The sequence below is a fragment of the Aquarana catesbeiana genome, linkage group LG03 (genome assembly GCF_042186555.1).
Source record: "Aquarana catesbeiana isolate 2022-GZ linkage group LG03, ASM4218655v1, whole genome shotgun sequence".
NCBI classification, from domain to species: domain Eukaryota; kingdom Metazoa; phylum Chordata; class Amphibia; order Anura; family Ranidae; genus Aquarana; species Aquarana catesbeiana.
Genome location: NC_133326.1, coordinates 739900673 through 739926985, shown reverse-complemented (window position 1 = coordinate 739926985; position 26313 = coordinate 739900673). Strand labels below are relative to the sequence as shown.

The following is a 26313-nucleotide window of genomic DNA, read 5'->3' as shown; positions in this document are numbered from 1 at the left end:
ATTGAAGGTAAATCTAAAGGAAATTAAATAAGAAAATTGTATAATATATGGCAAGCCTCTAGATGAGACGTGTTCAGCTTGTTATACAGGATGAGGAATGTGGACACACCCAGTGCCGTGTTGTATTAGAGAATAAGGGCGTCTGAATAGTCTATATGGGTGGAGGTGTGATATGTTACTGGAAATTCCACCTCTCCACCTCCGAGGCAGAAAAACATCTTTGCTCACTAGAACTATTTTCAGATCTCTTCATTATCGGAAGAGAACATACAATCTGAGGATGTATGGACAGATCTAATAAGGTGAGACACCAATCATTCTTCTTTTCCTTTTTTTAATAATATTTGTAACAATATATTTTATTAGAGTATAGCAATAATTACGAAGAAACAGAGTGAAAGAACCACTACAAAAAATAAAATCACAAATCATATAGGGGGCAGGATGTGAGGGGAATACCTCCTCCCACCACTCATATAACAATACCAATCTGGTGCAGGTCTCAAAAGTGTATCAAATAGAATTCAACACTCACATAAGAGGACAGCGGAAAGATTTGAAGTGTATGGTCCCAAACTCTAATGCTGTGTACACACAAGCGGAATGTCTGACAGAAAAAGTCCAACGGAAGCTTTTCATCGTCTATTCCGATCATGTGTATGCCCCATCTCACTTTTTACGTCGTAAATTCTGACGGACCTAGAAAGAGAACATGTTCTAAATTTTTCTGATGGAACCAATTCCTATCGGGAAAACCCCTCGTCTGTATGCTGTTCGATGCATGCTCTGAAGGAAGTACGAGACGGAAGCTATTGGCTACTGAACTTCCTTTTTCTAGTCCCGTCGTACGTGTTGTACGTCACCGCATTCTGGACGGTCGGACTTTGGTGTGATCATGTGTATGCAAGACAGTTTCAGCGGAATTCCGTCGGAAAAATCTTCAGAGTATTCCGACGGGAAAACCGGTCGTGTGTACGCGGCATAAGAGCTAATGAGACACCCAGAGATATAAAGCCCGTTCATGTTTGTAAAGAAGGCAAAGTTCATGATAGAGATGTAAGAGGAGAATTGGACAACTGTTCATCTATTTGAACCAATAGTTTCCCAGAGGAATTATGAAACCAATCCAAAATACTGGTAAGGTGTTTTGCCTTGTGATAGTAACCCAAATGGGGTAAGCTTTCCCCTCCCAAAGATTTAAGCCTAGTGAGGATATTGTATCTGATCCTGGCTGGGGAGTCAGCCCATGTGTATCCCAAAAATAAAGATTTTAATGAACTAAAAAAGCCTGTGGAGGGTCGGTGGGGACTGTTGTGCTTTTTAAGGACAGGTTTCCCGCACAGTAATAATTATTTAGTAATTTTTAACGAGGATATTTTTAAGATACAAAATCAATCTATATGACACAGTCTATGCATATGAAACTTATTCGTGGAGACATGTGATCATACAAAATAGTTACATTTATTGGTTGACAAAAAACAAATAATCACATGAAATTAAGATACCGATTGCGTTACATGAACATCTTGAAAATCAATAAAAATACTTACAAAAATGGGCGTACCGTCCCTTTGACATAATACCACCATGATAACTTCTCAGCAGAATCCATAACCTTGTGAACTTGACAATGAAACAGAATGTCTGTATTTCACACGTCCAACCATTACTATACTGCAGGTAAGTAAGTGGTTAAAAATGTGAAATAAATTAGACATTTGCTTTGTCAATAACAGTGGCAACTATGCAAAAAGAAAAATATAATGAATAATTTGAATCTTTAGAGAAAAATCTACAATGCGGTTATTGATTCGGGAGAACGATAATCAATTGTATAACATTCAATACATCAATATTTGAGAGAACAGACCAGATAAAATCAACATGACATAATTACCCATTCCAAGATGGCTACTAGTCTGGATTGCTGGTTAACAGAGTTAAGATGGCTGCCGTGGTTTTCAAAATGGATACTCTTAAAGAGGATTTACTTCTTGCGACCTCCGAGTTCCAAGTATCAGGTGTTGAGGAATCTTCATGAATGTAAAGATATGTATTGATGCATGGTGCATGTATATCTCAGTATCTGAGAGTGTCAGTCTGGTGTCTCACATGTGTTTTGAGTTGATCTTTTTAAGTTAATACGTTCTATTTTCATAATGTGTATAATGGTGAGAAGAATATATACCTTTAAATATTCTGGTAATCGGTCTAATGTAAAATACACTCAGTATAATCTTGATTAATCACTATTACATCAACTGGTTATATATATATGTATATCTATAAAAACTGGTCTGTCTATGAAAGACACATGTTAATCCCTATCACATAAAATGGTTATCTATATGGATACATGTATAATTCTGGTATATCCAATGAATATTTGTTTATCTAAACTTAGGCTACTGTCTTATATAGTTATAATCATAATTATATGTTTTTCATAATACTAATTAGTTCCTTAAAACACTTCTACTTATAAAATCACACTTTCATAAATATTTTCTTTATACCAAAGTTGCTGGGTCCGCAGATACTAAAATTATAATGGTCTCTGTGACCTACATTATCATACATAATTTGGATGATTTATAATAACCATATAGGTACTTATAAAATATTTTTTACTTGCACAAATTTCAAATCTTTCCCACCATGTGTTGAATTGAACTTAGTTTCAATGGATATTTAGATAGTTTAGCTGTGTCCACAATTCCTAAAATCTACACAATGAGTTGTGTTAGCTATTTAAACGGTTCCTCACTCGACCACAACGGTTTGGGTCAGGTGAGGTAATTTCAATGTGATAACAGTCTGTAGAACCTTTTTTTTCCTATGGCTGTGTTTGTCACTTTTGTTTATCCACTAAAACCATGTAAATATCTCCTTGTTTTGTGACGAGAGCTACCATTATTCCAGCGAGTTTCTCTCATAATACATGCCTGTAAAAGTCTTCAATAGTTGATATATTGGAGACTTGTAAACACATCTGAACTCAAAGACCTTTTAGTTCATCAATCTTGTTTTAACTGGTTTCAAGAGAGCAATATCATAGTTTATCTATTTTGAGGCCTAAGCAACGCTCACATTTCTGACAGTAAATATAAAATGTATTTCTTCATGAATTCACAACAGGACTGTTTGGAAAACATAAAGAATTTGTGGTAAAATATAAATTTTTTTAATAATGCCGTCCGCCTGAACCAGGAATGTTTCAGAGTTCACCATTCCTTAAGTTTAATGTGATATATATAATAATAGATAATCTGTGTATAAACTCAGCTTAATCTCACATTGCCCTATTGGAAGCCCTATAAGTAAGGCAGAGAGTGGGCACCCTTGGCGAGTGCCATTATGTATATGAATGGAATCGGAGAGGATACCATTGATCCTAACTCTAGCCGATGAGGGTTTCATAGAGAGACAATATTTTATTTAACCAGTTGCCGACCGCCGCACGACGATGTACGTCGGCAGAGCGGCACGGGCAGGCAAAAGGGCTTACAGGTACGTCCTTGCCTGCCCGCGGGTGGGGGGTCTGATCGGACCCCCCCCCGATGCCAGCAGCAGTCGGATTCAGGTCAGGGTCGATCAAAGGTGAGGGGGAGGCCACTTATTCATGGCTCCCCCCTCGCAATCGCTCCTGGCCAATGACGGGCTTCCTCGGCTTCTGTGAATGTAAACAGAAGCGGAGGAAGTGATGTCACTCTCCTCGAGCCGGTCTTTTCGTTCTGGCGCCGGGGAGAGAAGACATCCAAGTAAGTTTGCACCAACACTACACTAACAGTAGAACACGCAGGCACACTTGTCACCCCCCTGTCACCCCCTGATCACCCCCCTGTACCCCCTGTCACACTGACACCAATAGCAGTTTTTTTTTTTCTGATTATTGCATTGGTGTCAGTTTGTGACAGTTATAAGTGTTAGGGCAGTTAGGTTAGCCCCCTTTAGGTCTAGGGTACCCCCCTTTAGGTCCAGGGTACCCCCCTGACCCCCCTAATAAAGTTTTAACCCCATGATCACCCCCCGTCACCAGTGTCACTAAGCAATCGTTTTTCTGATCGCTGTATTAGTGACACAGGTGACGCTAGTTAGGGAGGTAAGTATATAGGTTCGCCGTCAGTGTTTTATAGCAACAGGGACCCCCATATACTACCTACTAAAGGTTTTAACCCCTTTATTGCCCCCTAGTTAACCCTTTCACCAGTGACCACCATATAATTGTTACGGGTGACGCTGGTTAGTTGGTTTGTTTATTATAGTTTTAGGGCACCCTCCGTTTATTACCTTATAAAGGTTTAACCCCCTGATCGCCTGGCGATGATATAAGTTAAGTTTTTAGGGTCAGATAAGGTCTGCGTTGCCCCAGGCAGCGTCAGATAAGCGCCAGTACCGCTAACACCCACGCACGCAGCATACACCTCCCTTAGTGCTATAGTATCTGAACGGATCGATATCTGATCCGATCAGATCTATACTCCCCAGCAGTTTAGGGTCCCCCAAAAAAAACGCAGTGTTAGTGGGATCAGCCCAGATACCTGCTAGCACCTGCGGTTTGCCCCTCGGCCCAGCCCAGCCCACCCAAGTGCAGTATCGATCGATAACTGTCAAAAAAAACACTAAACACACATAACTGCAGTGTTCGCAGAGTCAGGCCTGATCCCTGCGATCGCTAACAGTTTTTTGGTAGCGCTTTGAATCAGTCGCTGACAGTCAGGAGCTTTTTTGCCTGTGAGTCTCACTAGTGTACCCTTAAATTTAGAGCCCAAAATACCAACGGCCTAGTACACCCTGGTCGTACATCCAGCACTGCAGTATCACGTGGTGACGTGGCGAGTCTCATAAGTGCAGTTTAAGCTGGTGAGGTGGCAAGCACTAGTAGGGTCCCGCTGCCACCAAAAAGACAAACACAGGCCCGTCGTGCCCATAGTGCCCTTCCTGCTGCATTCGCCAATCCGAATTGGGTACCCACCACTTCTGCAGCACCCGTATTGCCCCTGTTCACTGGCCAACCCGGAATTCAGGTGGAAACAGTTGACTTCATGCCACTGGATTTTTATTCACTGTTTTTCACCGAAGATCTCTATAGATCTATTGTGGACCAAAGCAATTTATACGCTGGTCAACACATCGCCACTATTCCCCAGTCCTCCCTTGCCAGAGATTGGAGACCAATTACGGTCTCTGAATTTAAGATCTTTCTGGGCCTTTCCCTCAACATGGGCATAACCAAAAAGAGTGAGTTGTGGTCATATTGGTCCACTGACTCAATTCACCATATGCCCGTGTTCTCTGCTTCAATGGCCAGGGCATGATACGAGCAGATTTTGCGGTTCATGCACTTCAACGACAATGAACTCTGTCGTCCTCGTGGAGACCCTGAATACGATCGGCTCTACAAAATTCGGCCCCTCGTAAACCACTTCAACCAGAGTTTTGCAGACTTGTTTACTCCCCATCAAGTTGTCTGCGTTGATGAGTCCCTGATTAAATTTTCTGGCCGCTTGTCCTTCAAACAGTACCTTCCCAGCAAGCGTGCCAGATACGGGGTCAAGATGTATAAGCTCTGTGACAGGGCCACAGGCTATACATGTAGTTTTATGGTTTACGAGGGCAAAGATAGTCACATAGAGCTAACAAACTGCCCTGACTACATAGGAAGCGCTGGCAAGATAGTGTGGGACTTGGTATCACCCTTATTCGGAAAGGGGTACCACTTGTACGTGGACAATTATTATACGAGTGTGCCACTTTAGTCACCTTTTTGATCATCAAATTGGAGCATGTGGCACTGTGCGACCTAATCGCCGGGGCTTTCCTCAGCGGCTTGTAGATTCCCGTCTTAGGCTGGGGGAGAGAGCCTGCTTGAAGTATAATAATTTGCTCGCTATGAAGTGGAGGGATAAGAAGAATGTTTTCGTTCTCACCAGGCCCGGACTGGGACAAAAATTAGGCCCGGGCATTCTAAGCTGAGCAGCCCATTTTTTTAAAAACCAAATTACAAATTATGGTAACCAATAATAATGGCATTACAAATAATGGCAAATCTAATACAGGAGATGACCAGGGACTGCGGATCTTATACATGAGATGACCAGAGATTGCGGATATAATACATGAGATGACCAGAGACTGCAGATCTAATACATGAGATGATCAGAGACTGCGGATCAAGTGCAGGAGATGATTAGAGACTGCAAATCTAATACAAGAGATGACCAGAGACTGCAAATTGAATACAGGAGATGACCAGAGACTGCAAATCTAATACAGGAGATGACCAGAGACTGCGGATCTAATACATGAGATGACCAGAGACTGCAAATCTAATACAGGAGATGACCAGAGACTGCGGATCTAATACATGAGATGACCAGAGACTGCGGATCTAATACATGAGATGACCAGAGACTGCGGATCTAGTACAGGAGATGACCAGAGACTGAGGATCTAGTACATGAGATGACCAGAGACTGCGGATCTAATACATGAGATGACCAGAGACTGCGGATCTAGTACAGGAGATGACCAGAGACTGCGGATCTAGTACAGGAGATGACCAGAGACAGCGGATCTAGTACAGGAGATGACCAGAGACTGAGGATCTAGTACATGAGATGACCAGAGACTGCGGATCTAGTACATGAGATGACCAGAGACTGCGGATCTAGTACATGAGATGACCAGAGACTGCGGATCTAGTACATGAGATGACCAGAGACTGCGGATCTAGTACATGAGATGACCAGAGACTGCGGATCTAATACATGAGATGACCATAGACTGCGGATCTAATACAGGAGATGACCAGAGACTGCGGATCTAATAGAGGAGATGACCAGAGACTGCGGATCTAATACAGGAGATGACCAGAGACCAGAGTACAGGAGGTGATAAACTAAGTAACCATTTTAAATTTTGTTTTAAATATATACCCGAAAGGTGTCAGACGGTGCTATTGCCGGAAATACCCGCCGATATGGCATGCGCTTTAACATGTCAAATCGCATGCCATATCGGTGAACGTGGGCTCAATGCAGGAGACCTTTTGGGCACAAGAACTGTTCCTCTCTCACACAATGTTTGACTGATGCCAGGCCCATCACTTTGACCCCTTTCACACTGAGGTGCTTTTCAGGCATTTTAGCGCTAAAAATAGTGCCTGAAAAGTGCCTCTCAAGCCTCCCCAGTGTGAAAGCCCGAGGGCTTTCACACTGGGGGCGGTGCGCTTGCAGGATGCTACCGCCCGCAAAGTGGCACTGCAGCACCTGTAAAGTGCGGCTAAAACGAGCGGTGCTTTAACGCTACCACGGAGCGGTCTATGTGTGAAAGGGGTCCTTCCACCTTTGTTTAGCATCACTCAAATTGTGTAAGACCCCTTTCATACTGAGGCGCTTTACAGGTGTTTTTGCACTACAAAAAGCACTTGTAAACTGCCTCTTCTGTGCTTTCATGCTGGAGCAGTGCGCTTGCAGGACGGGAAAAAAAGTCCTGCAAGCAGCATCTTTGGGGCAGTGCGGGAGTAGTGCATACACCGCACCTCCACCACCCCTGCCCATTAAAATGAATGAGTACCGTTTTCAAAGCGACTTAAAAGCGCTTCAAAAGCAACGCTAAGCGGGTGCTTTTAACCCTTTCTGGGGGGTTAAAAGCGCCTGCTAGCAGCGCCAAAGCGCCGCTATAACAGCAGTAAATGCCCGCACTGCCCCAGTGTGAAAGGGGTCTCTAAGAGAGACTGACCACTTTTATTTTTTATTAAGATCAGTTTAAAACATTGGCAGTGCAAGGCATGAAAAAAAAAAACATTATCAGCTAAGGTACAAAAAAAAACACACTGGCAGGCATGATAAAAAAAAGACATTATTGGCCAAGATACAAAAAAAAAAAACAACAAAAAAACATATTGTCAGGCTGGCATAGTGTCTGTCACTTACCTTACCTTTCTACTAGGTCCTTTCTAGCAGTCCCAGGTCCTTTTACGACACACCAGGCAGAGGAGGTCTCATCCAGCTCCTCCCCCTTCACGGTCACATGACCTGTCCTATCTCTTCATTTCCTCCTAAGCTCAATAGAAGGCTGGCTGGACGGCCGCGGAGGTGGCCGTGGAGCCGGCCGTGGTGAGCGGCGCTAGCACAAGGAGCAGCCCAGCCCGCTGCCTTGATAGTGGGGACACGGCCGGGACTCTGCCAGAAAGAAATGCGGCCGTCTCCGCGGAGTTGGCCGCGGATTCGGCCGGGGAGCTTGTCACAAGTTGTTGCAGAGAGGAATGAGCAGGGCCGGCCAAGCAGCTGCAGAGTGGGGAGACATGACATGCGGCCCAGTGGCCCCCAGCCCACCGGGCATATGCCCGGTATGCCCTATGGCCAGTCCGGGCCTGGTTCTCACCTCCCTTCATGCAGACACAACTACCCAAATTACTACGGCGACTGGTGTTGTGGAGAAACCCCTCTGTGTCCACGAATATAACCTTAATATGGGAGGGGTGGACCTCAACGACCAGTTGTTGGCGCCGTACCTAATTGCCCGTAAGGCCAGACGCTGGTACAAAAAAGTGTCTGTTTATTTATTTCAATTGGCTTTGCTGAACGCTCATGTGCTATACAGAGCTTCAGGAAGGACTGGATCCTTCCTTAAATTCCAGGAAGAGATTGTCAGAGCCCTTCTATTTCCAGACGGTGCTCCACCTCACCTTCCCCAACCAAATGCAGTAGGCCGGCTGCATGAGAGGCATTTTCCTTATGTCCTCCAGAGTACCCCTACCCAACGAACCCCCCAAAGAAAATATTGTGTCTGCAGAAAGCGCGGATTTAGGCGTGACACCCGGTATTATTGTCCCTCCTGTCCTGGCAATCCTGGTCTTTGCATTGGTGAATGTTTTGAACGCTACCATACACTAGTTGAGTTTTAGCGTAGGGTACAGCACTGCACAGACTAGGACACACTTTCACAGGGTCTCCCAAGATGCCATCGCATTTTGAGAGACCCAAACCTGGAACCGTTACAGTTTTAAAAGTTACAGTTATAAAAAAAAAAAATGCAAAAAAAAAAAAAAAGTAAAAAAAAAAAAAAAAAATACACAAAAAAATATAAAATAAAAAAAACTAAAATAGTTGTCGTTTTATTGTTCTCTCTCTCTCTCTATTGTTCTGCTCTTTTTTACTGTATTCTATTCTGCAATGTTTTATTGTTATGTTTTATCATGTTTGCTTTTCAGGTATGTAATTTTTTTATAGTTTACTGTGTTTTAACCATTTTTTTGTTTTCAGGTACGCCATTCAGCTGCAGCGTGGATTTATTTATCTTGACAGCAACAGCGTTTGCTCCCACGATACATAAAGCCGTGACTCCAGCGCTGTCGGAGGTGATTTCACCACCACAGTTACATACTTCAGCATATATGCCGAAGCGTGGGGGCAGCAGTGGGTGGAGGAGCGATTTGCTCCTGCCTTTTGTGGGAGGATGCCCCCATGCTTCGGCATATATATATATTTTAGGTAGGCACAGGTTGCGTTAAATGTTTTATTTTTTACTATGTTTTTTTGTATTTGCTTTGCAGGTATGGTAAGTATTACTGTTATACTGTAATGTTACTTTGTTTTTTGTTAACCATCATTTGCTTAGCAGGTACGCCATTCAGTTGCAGCGCGGATTTATTTATCTTGACAGCAACAGCGTTTGCTCCCACGATATATAAAGCCGTGACTCCAGCGCTGTCAGAGGTGATTTCACCACCACAGTTACATACTTCAGCATATATGCCAAAGCGTGGGGGCAGCAGTGGGTGGAGGAGCGATTTGCTCCTGCCTTTTGCGGGAGGATGCCCCCATGCTTCCACATATATAAACGGTGCATGTATGCCCATCATTAGAAGTGGGTGGATGAAGGGAGGTATTCTAATGGTGGGCATACCCACCGATCAATATCTTTTTTTTAGTTCAGCCCACAGGCTGCATGAAAAAAAGTTTACAATATATGCCCAACAAGGACCAGCAACATACTGGTATGTTGCTGGACTTTGAGTGGTTATACCAGAATGATGCCTGCAGGTTTAGGTATCATCTTGGTATCATTCTTTTCAGCCAGAAGTCAGCTTTCATGTAAAAGCAATCCTAGTGGCTAATTAGCCTCTAGACTGCTTTTACAAGGAGTGAGAGGGAATGACCCCCCCCACCGTCTTCCATGTTTTTCTCTGGCTATCCTGTCCAAACAGGGAACCTGAGAATGCAGCCGGTGATTCAGCCAGCTGACCATAGAGCTGATCAGAGACCAGAATGGCTCCAAACATCTCTATGGCCTAAGAAACCGGAAGCTACGAGCATTTCATGACTTCGATTTCGCCGGATGTAAACAGCGCCATTGGGAAATTGGGAAAGCATTTTATCACACGATCTTGGTGTGGTCAGATGCTTTGAGGGCAGAGGAGAGATCTAGGGTCTAATAGACCCAATTTTTTTCAAAAAAGAGTACCTGTCACTACCTATTGCTATCATAGGGGATATTTACATTCCCTGAGATAACAATAAAAATGATTTAAAAAAAATAAAAATGAAAGGAACAGTTTAAAAATAAGATAAAAAAGCAAAAAAATAATAAAGAAAAAAAAAAAGCACCCCTGTCCCCCCCTGCTCTCGCACAAAGGCAAACGCAAGCGTCGGTCTGGCGTGAAATGTAAACAGCAATTGCACCATGCATGTGAGGTATCACCGCAAAGGTCAGATCGAGGGCAATAATTTTAGCAGTAGACCTCCTCTGTAAATCTAAAGTGGTAACCTGTAAAGGCTTTTAAAAATGTATTTAGTTTGTCGCCACTGCACGTTTGTGCGCAATTTTAAAGCATGTCATGTTTGGTATCCATGTACTCGGCCTAAGATCATCTTTATTATTTCATCAAACATTTGGGCAATATAGTGTGTTTTAGTGCATTAAAATTTTAAAAAGTGTGTTTTTTCCCCAAAAAATGCGTTTGAAAAATCGCTGCGCAAATACTGTGTGAAAAAAAATAAATAAACACCCACCATTTTAATCTGTAGGGCATTTTCTTTAAAAATATATATATAATGTTTGGGGATTCAAAGTAATTTTCTTGCAAAAAAATTTATTTTTTCATGTAAACAAAAAGTGTCAGAAAGGGCTTTGTCTTGTGGTTAGAAGAGTGGGTGATGTGTGACATAAGCTTCTAAATGTTGTGCATAAAATGCCAGGACAGTTCAAACCCCCCCCCCAATGACCCCATTTTGGAAAGTAGACACCCCAAGCTATTTGCTGAGAGGCATGTCGAGTCCATGGAATATTTTATATTGTGACACAAGTTGCGGGGAAAAAGACAATTTTTTTCTTTTTTGCACAAAGTTGTCACTAAATGATATATTGCTCAAACATGCCATGGGAATATGTGAAATTACACCCCAAAATAAATTCTGTTGCTTCTCCTGAGTACGGGGATACCACATGTGTGAGACTTTTTGGGAGCCTAGCCGCGTACGGGACGCCGAAAACCAAGCACCGCCTTCAGGCTTTCTAAGGGTGTAAATTTTTGATTTCACTCTTCACTGCCTATCACAGTTTCGGAGGCCATGGAATGCCCAGATGGCACAACCCCCCCCCCAATTACCCCATTTTGGAAAGTAGACACCCAAAGCTATTTGCTGAGAGGTATAGTGAGTATTTTGCAGACCTCACTTTTTGTCACAAACTTTTGAAAATTGAAAAAAGAAAAAAAAAAACGTTTTTCTTGTCTTTCTTCATTTTCAAAAACAAATGAGAGGTGCAAAATACTCACCATGCCTCTCAGCAAATAGCTTGGGGTGTCTACTTTCCAAAATGGGGTCATTTTGGGGGGTTTTGTGCCATCTTATCATTTTATGGCCTTTGAAACTGTGATGGGTAGTGAGGAGTGAAATCAAAAATGTACGCCCTTAGAAATCCTGAAGGCGGTGATTGGATTTCGGGGCACCGTATGAAGCTAGGCTCCCAAAAAGTGCCACTCATGTGGTATCCCCGTACTCAGGAGAAGCAGCAGAATGTATTTTGGGGTGTAATTCCACATATACCCATGTCATGTGTGAGCAATATATAATTTAGTGACAACTTTGTGCAAAAAAAAAATAAAAATTGTCACTTTCCCGCAACTTGTGTCAAAATATAAAATATTCCATGGACTCAACATGCCTCTCAACAAATAGCTTGGGGTGTCTAATTTCCAAAATGGGGTCATTTGGGGGGGGTTTTGTGCCATCTTGGCATTTTATGGCCTTCAAAACTGTGATAGGTAGTGAGGAGCAAAATCAAAAATTTATGTCTTTAGAAATCCTGAAGGCGGTGCTTGGTTTTTGGGGCCCCGTACGCGGCTAGGCTCCCAAAAAGTCCCACACATGTGGTATCCCCGTACTCAGGAGAAGCAGCATAATGTATTTTGGGGTGCAATTCCACATATGCCCATGGCCTGTGTGAGCAATATATCATTTAGTGACAACTTTTTGTAAATTTTTTTTTTTGTCATTATTCAATCACTTGAGACAAAAAATAAATATTCAATGGGCCCAACATGCCTCTCAGCAATTTCCTTGGGGTGTCTACTTTCCAAAATGGGGTCATTTGGGGGGTTTTGTACTGCCCTGCCATTTTAGCACCTCAAGAAATGACATAGGCAGTCAAACTAAAAGCTGTGTAAATTCCAGAAAATGTACCCTAGTTTGTAGACTTTTGCGCAAACCAATAAATATACGCTTATTGACATTTTTTTACCAAAGACATGTGGCCGAATACATTTTGGCTTAAATGTATGACTAAAACTGAGTTTATTGGATTTTTTTATAAAACAAAAAGTAGAAAATATCATTTTTTTTTCAAAATTTTCGGTCTTTTTCCGTTTATAGCGCAAAAAATAAAAAACGGCAGAGGTGATCAAATACCATCAAAAGAAAGCTCTATTTGTGGGAAGAAAGGGACGCAAATTTTGTTTGGGTACAGCATTGCATGACCGCGCAATTAGCAGTTAAAGCGACGCAGTGCCAAATTGTAAAAAGTGCTCTGGTCAGGAAGGGGGTAAATCCTTCCGGGGCTGAAGTGGTTAACAAGTTCTATGGTCTACCAATCTGTGTAAGGGAGGTTGAGATAAAATCTGATGAGACGCAGTCAAAAGCCTTCTCCACATCAATTGCGAGAAGGGAAATGTTTTATACTAACATAATCAATGAGAGTGAATGTTTAGGTGGTGTTGTCCCCGGCCTCTCTACCAAGGACAAACCCAACCTGATCTAAATGAATCAGGGAAGGTATATAAGACTGAAGCCTACATGCAACTACTAGTAATGGCGTAATCTATGGGTGTCGGAGGAGATAGAGTACCCGCTGATTGGTTCCCGCTGTGATACGAGCGGGGACCCGGATGTGCGGAATGAAGTATACACATGATCGTGCGCACAGTGGTCATCCTGTAGCAGTAAAGCTACAATAAGACGATCGTAAAATGGTTAATCCAAATGAATGAAATAAATGGGTCTGTAGCTACAGCTTAGTGCCGGAACTTTGTTGGCTTTTGGAATAACAGTTGTATGCGTGTCTTGAGAGTGCCGTGAGATGGAATTGAACACTTTTTCCATAACTGGAGGCAGATAGTCTGAAAAATAAGACTAGAAATGTAAGGTAAAGCCACCCGGACCTGGACTTCTCCCTCACAGGAAAAGATTAATTGCAGAGACAATGTCAGAGGCCTTGAATGGCTTTGAGAGTTCCTCAGCAACATCAGCTGATAAAGTTTAGATAGCAGGTGGCTGAATATAGTGTAATAATGAAGTAGTAGGTGAATAATCACGAGTATCCAATGACGTGGCTGAAATGTTATATAGGAGTAATATAACTGAAAATCTTTGGCTATGGCTTCAGAGGAATCTAGAAAGCCCTGAGATGAGCATGATATCTTAGATGTATACATGCAGGAACCCTAATCCATTGAGCTAAGAGCCGACCATTCTTATTGCCAAATTTATGCAAGTGACAATGAGCTAATTCTTTATGTTGCATACACTATATTGTCAAAAGTATTGGGACACATGCCTTTACACACATGAACTTTAATGGCATCCCAGTCTAACAGAGCTATAACAGCTTCAACTCTTCTGGGAAGGCTGTCCACAAGGTTTAGGAGTGTGTATATGGGAATGTTTGACAATTCTTCCAGAAGCGCATTTGTGAGGTCAGGCACTGATGTTGGACGAGAAGGCCTGGCTCATAGTCTCCACTCTAATTGATCCCAAAGGTGTTCTATCAGGTTGAGGTCAGGACTCTGTGCAGGGCACTCAAGTTCCTCCACCCCAAACTTGCTCATCCATGTCTTTAAGGACCTTGCTTTGTGCACTGGTGCGCAGTCATGTTGGAACAGGAAGGGGCTGTCATGGCGGGGGGCCTGTGGAACCCAGCTTACCTTAGAGAGGTCTGTAAACTCTTGTTTCAGCTCCCCGTGTCCCTCTTATGTTTATGCTTTCGCAGCTTTCTCCAGGTTTTGGTATTCGGTCATGGGGCTCTGTAGTTTGGAGATTCCATAGTGCCTTGGGTGGGACGGGATCTCCAACTCTGTGTCCAGACTTTGTAGATTACCAGCAGGGTGTGTGCTCAGGTGAGCACAGCACTTATAATGAGGGTATGGGAAGACCTCATGGCTCCCAGTTGGAGACTGCTCCACACCCAGAGAGACAGGAGGTCTTCAGGAGTCAGAGGGGCTGCAGGAAGCAGCCAGAATGTGTGACTGCAAGAGGCAGTGGAACGGCCTGAGGACTAAGGCCAAAGCGGAGCTGTGGGCACTAAAGTGAAGCCATCCACATTGAGGAATCCTGTGGTCTATGTGACCAGGATAAAGAGCAGAGGTACTGCTAAAGAAAGCCAGGTGGGTTTGCATTTTATATTGTGTTTATTTGCTGGAGATGAACCCCCACATGGGAACCCTTTATGTTACAGACTTTTATTTGCCTTTTTAATAAAAATGGGCTACCATGCCCTTAAATATAGTTTCTGACTGGCATGAATCACTGACAAACGCATCTGCCACGAGAGCTAATGGTCCCCGATATTACAGTGTGAATTTCCCTTCACCTATTGTGTCTGTCTGGTGGCTAATTTGACTAACTCTTGGAGGATAGTCTAGGATTGGATTAGCCATGATTCAGCTCTACTTCATTATCTAAACCATTGTGTGATGTTTTGGGTAAATATTTGGGTTATTGTTCATGTGGTGACTGACCTATTTTTCAAGTGTATAAAAAGCCTGTATTTCTGTTCAATACAGTGTACCAGTTCTCATACAAGCTATTTGTGGGCTAGTCTTGTATGGTCAGCTATAATATCTGGTTCCTATGTCCAGACTGGAGGAAGCGGTATACTGGTGGAAGCACCAAAGCAGGCTGCTGGATGGTTCCATCACAGGGGACATCCCCAAACTGTTAACAAAATATAGGTGTCTTGCGAGCCACAGATGGACTAATGCCTCTAAGGAGTAAACTATTTAAGCTGCAAGCACTGAACCACGTTTCATTGCGTGTAGATAGATAAAAAATAGTAAATGTGCCCGCGCTAGTATAGTGTCACATATAAAATATATATATAATATATAAGAAATATTTTCACATATAAAACACATGTAATGTGATAAATAAAACCATACAGGTAAAATATAATGCAAATAACTATAAATGATAAACCACCAAGTGCATATAAAAGGTGCAATCGTGGTAGTAACTAATAAAAGTGCAACGTGCTAAAATATAAATATAAAAACACTTTCCAGTGACAAATGAGTGTATATCCCAATTAATAAATACAAATCACAAAAAAACGTGAATAAATAGTGTCCATAGAGTGAATAAACATCATGCTTCTTCTGATGGGTGTATAAATCACAACACGTGAAAACTGTGCTCTCCCGTGACACCCCACATGTGCTTGCGCTCACCTTCAGTCCTGTGACACAGTAATTAAACGGTGTCAAAATAAGCATTGGGGCCACTCCTAGGCTCACTCAGGATACAATGATGCAAAGACACTCCTCCCAGGTGAAACTGCTAGGCTCACTCAGGTTACAATGGTGCAAAAACACTCCTCTCAGGTAAAACCAAGATCCAAAATCATAGAAAAAACAGAGGGACTCCATAGTGCAATATAGCCAGGACATTTATTAAAGAATAAGCCCTCCAAGAGGGTACTCACATTGGATGGGTGCTATAGTGCACCAGACTGTACAGGTAAAATAATAAGCAGCTGATCGTATGGCGTGCGGTATGGCATGTGCAATCCTCCTCCTCTGCTGACAGCTCCGTCCTACCCCTCCCCGACGCGTATTCGGCACAGGGGTTTCGTGCCTTCCTCTGGGGGATAAGGGGATAACGTTATCCCCCAGAGGAAGGCACGAAACCCCTGTGCCGAATACGCATCGGGGAGGGGTAGGACGGAGCTGTCAGCAGAGGAGGAGGATTGCACATGCCATACCGCACGCCATACGATCAGCTGCTTATTATTTTACCTGTACAGTCTGGTGCACTATAGCACCCATCCAATGTGAGTACCCTCTTGGAGGGCTTATTCTTTAATAAATGTCCTGGCTATATTGCACTATGGAGTCCCTCTGTTTGTTTTTTCTATGATTTTGGATCTTGGTTTTACCTGAGAGGAGTGTTTTTGCATCATTGTAACCTGAGTGAGCCTAGCAGTTTCACCTGGGAGGAGTGTCTTTGCATCATTGTATCCTGAGTGAGCCTAGGAGTGGCCCCAATGCTTATTTTGACACCGTTTAATTACTGTGTCACAGGACTGAAGGTGAGCGCAAGCACATGTGGGGTATCACGGGAGAGCACAGTTTTCACGTGTTGTGATTTATACACCCATCAGAAGAAGCATGATGTTTATTCATTTTATGGACACTATTTATTCACGTTTTTTTGTGATTTGTATTTATTAATTGGGATATACACTCATTTGTCACTGGAAAGTGTTTTGATATTTATATTTTAGCACGTTGCACTTTTATTAGTTACTACCACGATTGCACCTTTATATGCACTTGGTGGTTTATCATTTATAGTTATTTGCATTATATTTTACCTGTATGGTTTTATTTATCACATTACATGTGTTTTATATGTGAAAATATATTTCTTATATATTTTATATGTGACACTATACTAGCGCGGGCACATTTACTATTTTTTATCCCCAAACTGTTGCCACACAGTTGGGAGCATAAATTTGTCCAAAATGTCTTGGTATGCTGACACCTTAAGAGTTAAGGGGCCAAGTCCAAACCCTGAAAAACAACCCCACACCATAATCCTCCTTCCACCAAATGATTTGGAATACTGCCCAAAGCAAGGTCCATAAAGACATGGATGAGTGCATTTGGGGTGGAGGAACTTGACTGGCCTGCAACATGGTTGAACACCTTTGGGATAAATTAGAGCACCGACTGTGAGCCAGGCCTTCTTGTCCAACATCAGTGCCTGACCTCACAAATGTGCTTCTGGAAGAATGGTCAAACATTCCCATAGACTCACTCCTAAACCTTGTGGACAGCCTTCCCAGAAGAGTTGAAGCTGTTATAGCTGCAAAGGGTGGGCCAACTCGTGGCCACTAATTAAAATTAGAAGAAAAGAGGTTTAACCTTAAACTACGTAGAGGGTTCTTTGCTGTAAGGGATGCAAGGATGTGGAATTCCCTTCCACAGGTGGTGGTCCCAGATAGCTTCAAGAAACTATTAGATAATCACCTGAATGACCGCAACATGCAGGGATATACAATGTAATATTGACACATAATCACACATAGGTTGGACTTGATGGACTTTTTCAACCTCGCCTACTATGTAACTCAATATAGAACCCTGCAGACTACTGCCCCGTACACACGGTCGGATTTTCCGACAGAAAATGTGTGTTATGCCCCGTACACACGGTCGGATTTTCCGATGAACAATGTCCGATCGGAGCGTGTTGTCGGAAATTCCGACCATGTGTGGGCGCCATCGGACATTTTCCATCGGATTTTCCGACACACAAAGTTGGACAGCAGGAGATAAAATTTTCCGACAACAAAATCCGATCGCGTCAATTCCAACCGTGTGTGGCCTGTTCCGACGCACAAAGTGCCACGCATGCTCAGAAGAAATTCCGACACGGGACAGCTCGTTCTGGTAAACTTAGCGTTCGTAATGGATAAAGCACTTTCGTCACGCTGCAATGTAAAAAATGGTTTAATACAGCGCACTCTCTTCTTCTTTATAATGTGACAAGAATTAAGTCGTTTTGCTGCTCATATTCACACACACTTCTCACAAAGTTTGATTTGTGTTTTTTTAGTGGGATTCCCTCAATATATTGTTATTAGTTGTCACATCTGACAGTTTTATATTTTTTTTATATTTTTTTTTTGGTTTTTAAGCCTTTTTTTTCTTTAATGTTTGGATTTTTTCCAAGGCTGATCTCTGTTCAATGTTATTTTTATTTTTACTCCAGAATATTTTTGTGTGTGTTTTGTGTGGCAAGTTACCCCAACACCATTGATATATTTTATTATTTAATCTCCAGGAGATCGTTTGTTGTTGGTGTCCCTTGTTCATTTCACATTGTATATTAGAAATGTACCTGAATCCTCACAAACAAATCATCATTTTTGAAGTAAAACACATAGGAGAGTATAATTCAAAACAAAAATCCTTTATTAAGGGCTCAAAACCAAACAAAGAGGAAGGCAACACTGGATCAACAGCAGAAATTAGTGAAGCCTGGGACCCCCACGGCAGACATCAATTCTTAAACCTCAAAATTGGTGGCCTGAGGAGTCCATATATAAGGGAGGGCAGTCTGGTCCGGGATTCACAGAGACTTGGATAGCAGCAGATGACATCAGTGTCCCCAGGCTGTGGTACCACAAGAGGCTGCATCTTTTGGCCGACCAGACTGGATCCAGGGCAATCACTCTCTGGTCTTCCTTTCACACTTCCTTCCCGGCTGTGGCTGTGCAGTAGGAGATGTGGCAGGAGGAGGAGTAGGACCTGGAGGAGGAGGACTGGGAGGACCTGGAGGAGAGGGAGGAGGACCATCCCAAAGCTGTGTGTGAGGTGTAAGTTGTCCCCTCATACCTTTCTCCAGAGCCTCTGAAATGAGGGCCTGACACATGGCTTGTTGGCCCTCCTCCATCCTCTGCATTTTATAGGCAATGAATGCCGCAAGGTTCTCCTGCCTGGTGTGTGGTGCTCCCAGGACCTCTGTAGCCCTCCAAAAAAAATCTGATAGCCGCCTCCTCTAGGCTACTCCTCCTGCTGCCACTTTCTGTTTTCAGGGTGGGTGGAGGGACCTGCAGATCAGCCACCTCCTGGCTGAGACTTCCCTGTGTATGAAAAAGGGACATGGTTTTAGTTTTTGCATCATCAATCACAATCATAAATTAGTACTCCCAACTAACATCTAGTTAACATCATTGATTGTACAAGCAGAAATATTTAGAGGAATGCTATACCTGGCTCAATCTGGGCTCCTCCACATATGGCCTGGAAGGCCCAGGTTGGGCATCAGAAGCCTCAGCCGGGGGGGAAGGAAGCGTGGAAGGAAGACTGGAGAGGGATGGCCTGGGTTCAGTCTGGCCTGCCAGAAAGTGCAGCCTGTCGTAGTACAACATCCTGGGGACATAGATGTCATCTGCTGCTCCGGATCTCTGTGAATCCAGGACTTTCTTGCGCTCCCTCAGATATGTGCTCCTCAGGCAACCAATTAAGATCTTTAAATAAGTGATGTCTGCCGTGGGGATCACCTGCTTCACAATTTCACACAATTGCTCCAGTGCTGCCTTCCTCTTTGCTGGGTTTTTGAAATGGGGGTGGGTAAGCTCCCACAGACAGGGCAGCTCCCTTAGCATATCAATGAATAGTGACATGAAGTCAGTATCTCTCATTAAGATATCCATGTTCACTGCAAGACACAACACAAGACAAAGCCTAATGTCACACCAAACTCTCCTAATCTTGTTACAATATAGTCCTCAATCTAGAAGCAGTATAGGCCCAAGTTTGTCTCTTACCTTCGTTCTTACGATCGGCGCGTCCAATGCTCCTTCCTCCGCTCACAGATCGTACGTAATACGCACGCGTGTTACGCTTTATAGACACTGCGCATGTGTGTAACTCCGCCCGCCCCCGACGTTCTTTCTATTCTATTCCCCACCCCTTTTCGTTCGGCGCAGTGGGTGAAAAGCATGATGGCGGAGTCACACCAGGTGCGTGCTAATTGTAGCAACGAGGAGGAGGAGGAGGAAAGCCCGGATCCAGGCACGTCCCGATCCAGAAGGAGACGTTTTAAGGCCACAAATATGTCGTTTGGGGAGATGTTGGAGATGGTCGACATCATGAAGAAGTCCGACTATGATGGCAAATATGGGCCTTACCCCAACCCGAACATCCGAAAGGCCAAGATCATGGCGAAAGTGGTCAGGAGTCTCGAGCGGAATTTCGGGGTCCGAAGATCAAAAGATCAGCTCAGGAAGCGGTGGTCGGACCTGAAGTTGAGAGAGCCGGAGCAGTACCGAAAGATCCGGAGAGTGCTGCAAAAAAGTAAGTAGTTGTGCTGTGTTTCTATTCTTTCTGGCTTTATTCCGTTCGTTCTGCTCCATATGCTTTTATTAATTGTAACGTTTAAAAAGGTCAACTTTAATGTTCATGGGCCCATTATTCGTTCGTATCAAACATTTTTCGTTCGGCCTCTAGAACACCATTGTTTAGGCCATATGCATTTTCCCACATTTTTTTGGGGCCTACTTGGATGCCAAATATTTGTTTAGGTAGATGGGTTTGTTACTAGAATGAAATGCAAACTAGATTGTGTGTAAGGAGAGGACACTGAGCAGCTGTTTTCACATCTGGACACTGGAGCACTAGTGTGGGACACAAGAACACCATTTTTATTAGGGGGGGCACACAGGTGCTCCAGTGTATACTATAGGGGGGGGTTACATGTGTGAAGCTTGTACCAAACAGGTAAAGTATTGCAGCTTGACAAAGGGCAATAAAAAAAAGACATCTTTGAACTCGGCTAAAATAGACAATTGTACCCCACTTCCAAGCAATGTTTCCTATTTCTATAGTTCTGCCATCAAATATCTGTGTGCTAAGTATACCATTTTTGTTTTACATAGGGGAGAAAAGACTCGGACACTCCTCATCCCAGGAGAACACAGACCCCCCCCCTCTGGAAGAAGGGGAAATACCCCCAACCCAAGAAGCTGAGCAGGAGGAAGAAGAAGATGTAGTGGAGATTGGCACCACAAGAGGTGAGTGTCTGCGACCACAGACTCAGGTAAAAGAGATCGCTGGTGGCAGATTTTTGAGACCTTTTTTTTTGTTCTTTATCTCTTTTTAGGTGATCGTGATGTTGTGGATCCAGAACGCTTTACATCTGAAAGTGCCCAGATACTGATAAGGGAGATCATGGGATGTAATCTCCAATTGCAAAACATCCAGCAACAAATCAGTGATGTTATTAAAAAAAATAATAACATCATTGATGTTTTGGGGCGAATTTAAACCCCACAAAATGACCGGTTTTCAGTCATTTAAATTTTTACAATGTTTTGAAAAGCCAAATTTGGAGGATGCACACAGTGTGCCAACATGTGCTATCTGCCATCACGCGAGATCAATGGACGCGTTTTGGGGGGGCAACCCCTTCCTCAATTATAAAGTAGCGTTGAGGAAGGGCTTGCTTCCCCAAAACACGTCCCTTGATCCCCCCTGATGGCAGATAGCACATGTTGACATTCGTAAATTGGTGTGCATCTTCCAAATTTGGCTTTTCCAGGGGTGAGTTCCCCCCATCTGAATGCTATATCAAACCCAGTTCCTAAATACTGATGTCTGATATAGCCTTCAGGTTTTACCATATGTGAACTTTGTAAGTTCTAGTTTTTTGGCTTTCTTGTTGGTTTTACACAGGCCTGTTTTATCTGAAATGGATATTTTGATTATTCATAATGCTACTGCAAACATTTTATACTACAAACATGTTGGTTTGTTTTAAAAACCTTTTGGTAAATGCACATTTTGATTGTGCAGGTATAAAAAAGTGCCTTACTCAAGAATGTGTGGATTATTGTCTCAACACTACAACAACACTTTTGGGGTGATGTAATTGTTGTTTTATGCACAAATGGGGGTTATTTCCTAAGGGCAAATACACTTGGCACTACAAGTGCAGGTTCAGTGCAGTTGCAAGTGCACTTGAAGTGAAATGTGTTTTTGCATTTAGGAAGTACCAGCCAACACTGTTTTTTATAAGGTTACCCAATCACGACATTTTCTGCACTCAACACATTTCTGTCAGGGTCAGCTAAAACAAACACAAGCAGTAAATGTCCACCAAGATATGCTTTTGGTTGTTTTTTATTTAAAAAAGGTGTCACATATTGTCTGGCATATTGATAGCCCCCCTACCGGCAAAGAACTCCAGGTATCGTAACCGGACATCATGTGCATTCAGGGAGGGCAAGCCAGGACGGCCGCTTTCAAGTGCCGTCATTGTGGAAGTATTTGGGATTCCGGGCTCAGGCCCAACTGAGCCAGCATAGTTGGCTGAATGTTTTCTTAAAAAATTATGGAGAACACAGCACGCCAGTATAATATGGTTCAGTTTATACTCCGCCATATGGATGGGTGTCAGAAATAGTCGGAACCGGCTGGCCAGGATTCCAAATGTGTTCTCCACCACTCTTCGGGCTCTGGCCAGCCGGTAATTAAAAACCCTCTGTTCCGGGGTGAGGGTCCTCATCGGGAATGGCCGCATCAGGTGGTCCCCCAGCGCAAATGCTTCATCAGCAACAAACACAAATGGGAGACCTTCAACATTGTCCTCTGGAGGTGGCAAGTCCAAACTGCCATTCTGGAGACGCCTGTAGAACTCCGTCTGGGCGATGACTCCACCATCGGACATCCGGCCATTCTTCCCCACGTCCACATACAAGAACTCGTAATTAGCCGACACCACCGCCAACATCACTATACTATTAAACCCCTTGTAGTTATAATAGTACGACCCCGAGTTGGGTGGTGGGACGATGTGGACGTGTTTCCCATCAATTGCCCCTCCGCAGTTAGGAAAGTCCCACCGCTGGGCAAAGTGGGAGGCCACAGTCTGCCATTCCTGTGGCGTGGAAGGAAACTGTTGAGGAAAAAAAAAAAAAAAAACATTACTATTTTTTCACAGAAACCTGGCAAGCAGATTAGACACAAACATTATGGGTCAACCTCCAGATCGCATTTATTAAGGGGAATTTAACAACAACAAAGTATAAGGTACACCTATCATATTCCCCCTCCCCCCCTTTCATGGGCCATTTCTAACATTATAGGGAGGGGGGGACTCTTGGACAGGTAACCCCCTTCACTTCATTGAGAGATGAATGCCTAAATACAGGGTATTACTTGGAACAGCCCCTCCTTTGTTACACTATTGGCAGCCCACTGGACAGGTAAGAAGTGTCATAATACAAAGATATAAATACACATTGTACACATTTGAGCACATTTGGACATTCTGCTATTACCTATCAAGATAATAATAGGATACAAAAACTTTAAACAGTACCATTGGAAAGTATACAGGCAGGTCCTTGCACTACATGCTTTGGGGAATTCATCCATGAATCTGAGCACTAAAAGAGATGGGTATAGTGTGTATGGATTTGGCAAAGTCAGCAGATAGATGATTGAGGATAGATAGAGAATTGGGATCAGCTGACTTAGCAGTTGGGGGGAGGGAGGGTTACCAAAAATTTGGGGACACCACAAAAAAAAGCCTATGGCCCTCTGCCTGAATTTAAATCCAAAATAACATTTCCAAACATTTTAGGGGGTGTTTGGGGTAAAGCACTACTATGGAGCTGATAAAATACATTGTTAAGTGACTACATGAGGTGAATATAGGGCAGGAGACACCATGCTGGAGAGGTTATTGAAGGGCAAATATGTATGAAGGACATCAAATAATAATTACATAAAAATCCAGCATGCATGAGAACAAAGGGGACATTCACAGCATAATACAATCATGGTAATTAGGGAATGAGGAAAGAAATACAATATATTATCAAACATTCAATACCATAAAATGTGATATAAAAGGATAAAAATCTTACCTTCATATACTCCTTCTGCAGGACCTGGATGATGGCAGAACAGGTCTCTGGGATAATGATACCCAGAGCCTGGGGGGAGATGCCTGTCGAGAACTTGAGGTCCTGCAGGCTTCTCCCTGTGGCCAAATACCGCAAGGTAGCGACCAACCTCTGCTCCGGAGTGATGGCTTGCCTCATGCAGGTATCCTGCCTGCTGATATAGGGGGTCAGCGAAGCCAACAAACGGTGAAACACGGGGTCCGTCATCCTGAGAAAGTTCCTGAAATCATCAGGATTATTCTCACGGAGCAAAGGCATATGACAGAACTGGTCACGCTGAAGCAACCAATTCTTGGTCCATGAACTCCTCCCCACCCTGTTCATGGACTGGACTTGTGTCAAGGTCAGGACCCCAACACCAAGCCCCCGCACAGCACGAACTCTACGAAGAGTACGCATACGAAACATGGCTATAAAACGGTCGGCTGCTCAGAACGAAGTAACAGAACGCACTGAAGAACAGCAAGGCCTGTGAAGAGCGACCTGAAAACCAGTAACGAACGAACACGAATACAGTGACTAAAGTCACGCGGAACTTGCTTGCACGCACTGAAGAGCAGATACAAACCCACAAGCACAAACTGAACGTCAGAAAACGATCTGAAAGCCACGAGTCTGAAAAAGCGCGAATCGTCTCTCACCAAACTTTTACTAACACGAGATTAGCAAAAGGAGCCCAAAGGGTGCTGCGCTTGGTTCTGAACCGGCCTTTTCTAGTCTCGTCGTACGTGCTTGACGTCACCGCGTTCTTGGCGATCGGAAATTCCGACAACTTTGTGCGACCGTGTGTAGGCAAAACAAGTTTGAGCCAACATCCGTAGGAAAAAATCCGAGGATTTTGTTGTCGGAATGTCCGATCAATGTCCGACCGTGTGTACGGGGCAATAGGATCTTGTTGTCGGAAATTCCGACCGTGTGTAGGCTCCATCACACATTTTCCATCGGATTTTCCGACACACAAAGTTTGAAAGCAGGATATAAAATTTTCCGACAACAAAATCCGTTGTCGGAAATTCCGATCGTGTGTACACAAATCCAACGGACAAAGTGCCACGCATGCTTAGAATAAATAAAGAGATGAAAGCTATTGGCCACTGCCCCGTTTATAGTCCCGACGTACGTGTTTTACGTCACCGCATTTAGAACGATCGGATTTTCCGACAACTTTGTGTGACCGTGTGTATGCAAGACAAGTTTGAGCCAACATCCGTCAGAAAAAATCCTAGGATTTTGTTGTCGGAATGTCCAAACAAAGTCCAACCGTGTGTACGGGGCATAAGATGTCATTAAAGTTTGTGTGTGTGTAAAGGCAGGCGTCTCAATACTTTTGAAAAAATAGTGTATGATTGATCAAGTAGTCTACTAAGTTCTATATGTTTAGATAGAAGTGGTTGTAGGGTGGCAGAGTCAGGGGCCTATTTGTGAATTGCCTCTAGGGCACGGATTTCATGGAGTAATGTCTATTGCAAACTATTTTGCTCTTTTCAACCTGGAGCCATGTTTTTTTTAAAAATATTTTTTTATTGATTTTTTACAAACCAGTTGTACAAAACAAGCACAACAAACAACCACTTAATTACGCTCGGTCAGTCATTGGTAAACAGTGTCAAGTACTTAGCTCATTTATAAACAAAGGACAGATAGTGGTACATCAGATGATATCTTTCTCAAGACTACATATACAAGCAATTCGTCCGTGTATAATAATATTAGTAATCTCCATAAATTTTAGGCTAACCTGGCGTGACCTGTAAGTGCCCCCTACCATGCATAGATTACAAAGAGAGGGTCAGGGGGCTGGCAAGCCACCTACCCTAGATTTTGTGGAATGTTTGCTAAAATCATTAAAGTTCATTTTTGTTCCTCATTAATGTACACACAGCACCCCATATTGTACACACAGCACCCCATATTGACAGAAAAACACAGAATTGTTAACATTTTTGCACATTTATTAAAAAAAAAAAAAACTGAAATATCACATGGTCCTAAGTATTCAGACCCTTTGCTGTGACACTCATATATCTAACTCAGGTGCTGTCCATTTCTTCTGATCATCCTTAGGATGGTTCTACACCGTCATTTGAGTCCAGCTGTGTTTGATTATAC

General features: G+C 43.2%; 1 protein-coding gene across 3 annotated transcripts in view; it reads left to right on the top strand.

Moving 5' to 3' along the window:
• The first annotated feature begins 205 nt into the window (after positions 1–205).
• Positions 206–26313, top strand: part of LOC141133868 (NACHT, LRR and PYD domains-containing protein 3-like) — a 302902-nt gene continuing 276794 nt past the window's right edge. The window contains exon 1 of one of the 3 annotated variants that reach the window (XM_073623455.1): positions 206–302. The gene's annotated coding sequence lies outside the window, so the exon portion shown is untranslated. The remainder of the gene's footprint in view (positions 303–26313) is intronic. The other 2 variants (XM_073623456.1, XM_073623453.1) reach the window with 2 other exon arrangements.